The sequence below is a fragment of the Cervus elaphus genome, chromosome 31 (assembly GCF_910594005.1).
Source record: "Cervus elaphus chromosome 31, mCerEla1.1, whole genome shotgun sequence".
NCBI lineage: Eukaryota > Metazoa > Chordata > Mammalia > Artiodactyla > Cervidae > Cervus > Cervus elaphus.
Genome location: NC_057845.1, coordinates 25,955,287 through 25,961,302, shown reverse-complemented (window position 1 = coordinate 25,961,302; position 6,016 = coordinate 25,955,287).

Here is a 6,016-nt window from a genome sequence, read left to right as displayed (position 1 = left end):
CCAGGCTAGGCAAAATGAAAGTTCCTGTATTGAAAACAAGCAAGAGGGCTTAATGATGGAGGATTTTCAAGCAGACAGTAGTGATGAAGTAGTGATTTCCAAGCAGAATGTGGAAAAAAACTAGCACAGAGCTCTGGGACTTTGATATCTGATTCAAAAGTATTTGGGCTGGGAGATTTAGAAGTACTTATGGGTGAGCAGCAGAATGAACATTGGTTTAGTTTTTTCTTTTTGACTCCTTAAGCAAGGAAACTATGTCAGTAGGAAAATATCGGGGGTGGGGGGACCTATGCTTTGAGAGACTGAATTCTGATTTGGCAAGTCAGTTGGAAAGTACATTTATGTAATATGGGTAAAGTCAATGTTAAAATACAATTTAGTTGTTCCTCTCTAACAAATTAATCTTGGTAAATGTAAGCTATGTGAGTATTCTACAGCCTTAGAGATGTTTGTTCTCCATTTGGAAAAATGTATTTGAGCAGGGGTGACTGGAAGAATGTGTATGTCTTCCAATGTATCTTGATATTCTTCATATATAGCTAAAATCTTGTGAAAAGAAGGACTTGGGTATTATCACACCTATATAAACATCATGGAATATAAAAATTACTTTTGTCTTTACAAGACACAGAGAGTTGGTCTTATTTCTTGGATTCTATATTGACAAAAAATGGCAGCCCTTCCCTCAGGTTCACAGACAGATTTTTAAAATTTCATTTGTATTTTTAAATATAGCCCATTCATGAAACATTTACCTTTGAACAATAAAATTTTAGCCTTCTAGATTCAAGTAAAAAGAGAAACTTTAGATCAAATATATTGAGAAAATAATTTGGAAAATGTGGTTCTTTTGGCCTAAAGAGGATAGAAAAATGTAGATGCCACAAACATATTCCTTAAACCTACCCATTCAAGTATAAGAATTTTAACTTATTTTAATTCATTCTAAAATTGTATTTTATTTCTGAAACAGAAGAGAGTACTTCTAGTTACTTCTGAATGGTCATTGAGAGACTTATTCTCTTCACTACGTTCTCATTAATTTGTCACCACTCTCATGTCTTCTCATCCTGCTTTATACAGAAACATAGAACACTATGGAGTTCACCAGATGGGACTCCTCCTTTAACAGTATGTTGAAGAGTGGGACTCAGCCCTTTCCCTCTAGGATCTGAGCAATCTGCTGCTCTAGGAGGGCCCATGTTCTGACAGCTAAAGAAGTGGGAGGCTAAGATCCAAATTACATATCCACTGAAAATCACATACCTGGCAAGATGGCACTAAAAATGCCTGCTGAGCAATTGAGTCAGCTGTCAGAAAAATAGAGATGCTGTTGGAAACATGAGTGCCTGACTTTTAATCATCTCTATCTGGCCTGCTTTCAGAAGAAGTAAAGACTGCACTAGTATCACTCTCAGCTGGTCCTTCACCCCATCCCCAGCACGTAGGCAAAAAAATGTAAGGGAAAATACAGAGTATTATCACAGGTTGTAAAGCGAGGTTTGCAGGTTGACCAGGTAATAGACTACCAGAAGATAAAAGACTAGGAAACACTGCTTGGGGCTTCCCAGGTGGCTCTGGTGGTAAAGAATCCACCTATCAATGCAGGAGATATAAGAGATGAGGGTTCGATCCCTGGGTTAGAAAGAGCCCCTGGAGGAGGCAATGGTAACCCATTCCAGTATTCTTGCCTGGAGAATCTCATGGACAGAGGAGCCTGGTGGGCTACAGTCCATAAGGTCACAAAGAGTCAGACACAACTGAAGTGACTTAGCTTGCACACACACAGTTCCTGAGTTTAGTTCTCATCCGGTAATATTTCAGATATTAGAGTGAATCAGCTAAAGCAAGATTACACTTACTATGTTCAAGACATTGCATATAGTAGAACGTGCTCAGACCTTCAAATAAGTAGAAAAGTTCAATCTTTGCTCAACCATGAACTTAATGACAGGTTGTTTTGTGTAAGGTTTAATTTCTTCACCGATATATTTAAGGGTGTGGTTCTTTTTTTTTTTTTTTGGCAGAGATTTACAAGAAATAAAGTAATACATTTTAAGTTCCTAGCATGTAGCAGACACTCAATGGACACTACATAAGAGTTGTGATTATTTTGTGGTTAGTTATTTTGTTGTTGCAGGGTGGAAGTAAGAATGATGTCAAGAGAATATACTGGTTTCATCTTGCTATGACAATATCACAAGCATAGTAGTTTAAGCAACCCAAGTTTTTTATCTTCTAATTCTGAATATCAGAAGTTCAACCCAGATATCACAGGACTACGATCAAAGAGTATTAGCTATTTCTTTCTGAAAGCTCTAGGGGAGAATCTGTCTTCTTGTCTTTTCCAGTTTCTAATGATTGCCCATATTCTTTGGCTTAAGGCCCTCTTCCTTGGTCTTCAAAGCCAGCAATGTTGACAGTTTCTTTTCTTGCTACTGTGTCTCTGCTTCTCACTTCTACTTCCTACTCCCATTCTAAGGATCCTTGTGATTATGTTGTGCCCACCCAGATAATCCAGGATAATCTCCCTACTTAAAATCAGTTTATTGGCAATTTTCATTCCAACTGCAACTCTCATTGCCCTTTGCCACATAACCTAAAATATTCACAGCTCCCAAGGATTAGAACATGAACATCTCTGGGGGCCATTATTCTGTCTACAATAGTGGCTTCAGATATAAGCAATACCTAGATTCTGCAAATACAAAGTCAGATACGTGATTCCAATATTCAAACTGATTGTTTAAGCTGTCTGAATTATTGCTGAGAAAAACAATTTGGTCTAGTCATGGCCTGAAGCCTTAGAAAATTGAAATCCCTCTTGCTTCTTTCATGGCTGAATCATAATTCCACTTTCTAGTGATGCCCTTGTATTTACTGTCTATCAATAATAGGCCCATTATAAACATATATACCCACCTAAAACATCTGTCCTTTCTTAGGGTAAATCAATATTAATTTCATTTGGAACTTTCATCAGATCTACAAGAGGAGAGGAATAAAGCTTCTTTCTTTCTCTCTTTTTGACCTTAACTTAAGCAAGCCTCAGGGGGGAAAAAAAGAAATTTATTTGATTTATGTATTTATGACACATTAAAAAGGATAAAGTGAAAGTCAGTCATTCTTCTAAGCAAATGAGATAGTAAAATTTTAGTTGTGCTCTAGGACAAGGAGAGTATCCTTTTAATATTCAAAATAATATTCATTAACATTGATTTACTTCACAAATATAACTGATAACAAGAAATAAGATTTGTCACAAATTTTGAAGTTGCTTAAAGGATATTATGGAGGCATTCAGTTATAGCTGGGAAATTTTCCTCCAAGCAAAGTCTATCTTCAGGCAAAAAGCAGCAGCCACAATTGTTATGCTATGCCCATTGCAAATAACACCTTTAAACTTGTCCACAGCTCTTATTTGCAGCTGACTGGTCATGATAAAGAAAGGTCTTTTAGATTGCTTCACCAGATGCGTAAACTGAACAACGCTAACACAGAAATTGATCAAAATCCAGCAACCAAATCATTGTAGTCTGAAAAACTCTTTAGTCTAAGATGTTTCCCATTTGGGGAAACTGTTACTGAGAAATTAAAGAAAATAAAAGTTCTCCAAATTTGTTTGAATTTCTCATTAACCATTAAACCTATAACTCTGAGTGAATTATATTTGGAAATTTTGTCATTCTTCTCTCTGGATTAATGTGATTGAGTAAAAAAAAAAATAATAATGTAGGATTGTATGTTTGCTTCCTCATTGGAAACTATGAGACAGCTCTGGGATAAAGGGCTTGATGTCCTTATTTCAGTGCTTATCAGAAGTAAATGAGCATGAATCACTCTGGGGTCTTGCTGAATGAAAATAGGTAGGTCTGAAGTGGTGCCTGGGTTTCTGCATTTTTGACAAGCTCCAGGAGAGGTGATAGCAGGCTCACCAGTAGCAACACTTAGTCTGGGCAATCCACTTCTCCATGGATTTCTCTACTTCTCTTTCTGTTACATGTCCTTCATGCATTTTGGTTTCTTTCCAGCTCTTTCCATAGTTTTAATTGTATTACAAGACATACTCAATTTTGCTGACAGGGTTCATAACAGAGTATAGTTTACAACTCAAATATTTATCAAATATTTGTTATATTTAACATGAAGGAGATATGGCTGGAATCTACCCTTTTTAAAAGAGGGATTTTGTTCTTGTTATGTATATCATTGTTGATCTGCTTTTCAAGAATTCTTGGCTTCGATTTGCGAGCTATTTTATTTTTTCACTTCTTACTATGTTAATCATTTTAAGCCTAATGTATTGGGAGGTTTTTTTCTAGGTTTTATTGAAATATAATTGAAATATAACTTTGTATAAACTTAAGATATACAACATGATGATTGATATATGTGTATATTACTAAATGATTACCACAATAAGATTACTTAACAATTCTGTCACCTCTTATAATTACCATTTTGTGTGCATATATGTGTATGTTTGTATGTGTCTGTGTAGTGAGAACATTTAAGATCTACTCTCTTAGAAATTTTCAAATATATATACAGTGTTGTTAACTATAATCACTGTGCTGTACTTATAACTGGAGGTGTGCATCCTTTGATCAACATCTTCCAGCTTTCCTCACCGTCCCCCGCAACCCATGGCAGTCATCATCCTAGTCTCTGTTTCTATGAGTTTATAAGCTAGATATAAATGAATATGTCTTATGCATTGTACTTGATCCTGGGAATAAAAGATAAATAACACCATTTTATTGTTTTTAATGAGCTTGCTATGTGGTGCTAGTGGTAAAGAATCCATTTGTCAATGCAGGAGATGTAAGAGACATAGTTTCGATATTTAGGTCAGGAAGATCTCCTGGAGGAGGGCATGGCAACCCACTCCAACATTCTTGCCTGGAAAATCTCACAGACAGAAGAGCCTGGCAGGCTACAGTCCATGGCGTCGCGAAGAGTTGGACACAACTGAAGCAACTTAGCACACATGCACACGAAGCACAAAAGACAGAGCCATCTTTATGGAGCTACGTCTGCTGGGAAGGGATGATGAATGTCACAAAATAAGTGACATTTTAACTGTGGCTTCATGAAGGATAAGATTTTTCCAGGTGACATTTAAAGTAATCCAACAATAAGAAACTTAATGAAATTTAACATTTAATGAGGACCTAACACAGACAAGATGCAATGTTGTTCAGGAACAATGTTAGAAGTTGAATTTCTAAAGACAGGTTTTCATAATCAACATGAAAACCTCTCCATTTATATTTAAAATCATCATAAAATAGAAGAGGATTTCCCTACTAAAATTTCTGGAAGCCGTCCCTATATTTGAGCTTCCCTTGTAGCTCGGCTGGTAAAGAATCCACCTGAAATGCGGGAGACCTGGGTTTAATCCCTGGATTGGGATGATCCCCTGGAGAAGGGAAAGGCTACCCAATCCAGTATTCTGACCTACAGAATTCCATGGATTCTATAGTCCATGGGATTGCAAAGAGTCAGACATGACTGAACGACTTTCCCTTTCCCTATATTTACTACAAGTTCTGAGATATTTCTAGAACACAAGAATTGAGGTCAGAGGAGATGGGTATATTATAGAAAACACTTAATGTTGTTAAGCATCCACATTTGGGATTTAATTGAATTGAGTAGAAGATCATGATTTTATTTGCTTGAACACTCATTGTTTGACCTCTTAACCACAAAGAATGAAATCTGGCAACCTTGAAGCTTTCATGCTGTGACGGACGGGCTTGTGTGGGCACTGCAGTTGGCAGTTCTACTGTGCCCAGTCGTGGAGTGTGAAAACGCTTTCAATGGGCTGCAGTCCACGGTCATCTGTGCCCCCAGGCTGAGGCCCCAGACATATTGGAGCAGAGATAAGCCAATCTCACTGTACCCTGTCCAAAATTTAGACTGGCCAAATGCATGAGCATAAAACAAAAAATATTTTTGTTTTATTCCACTAAATTTGGAGTTGTTTGTTATTCAATAGATAACTGGAAAA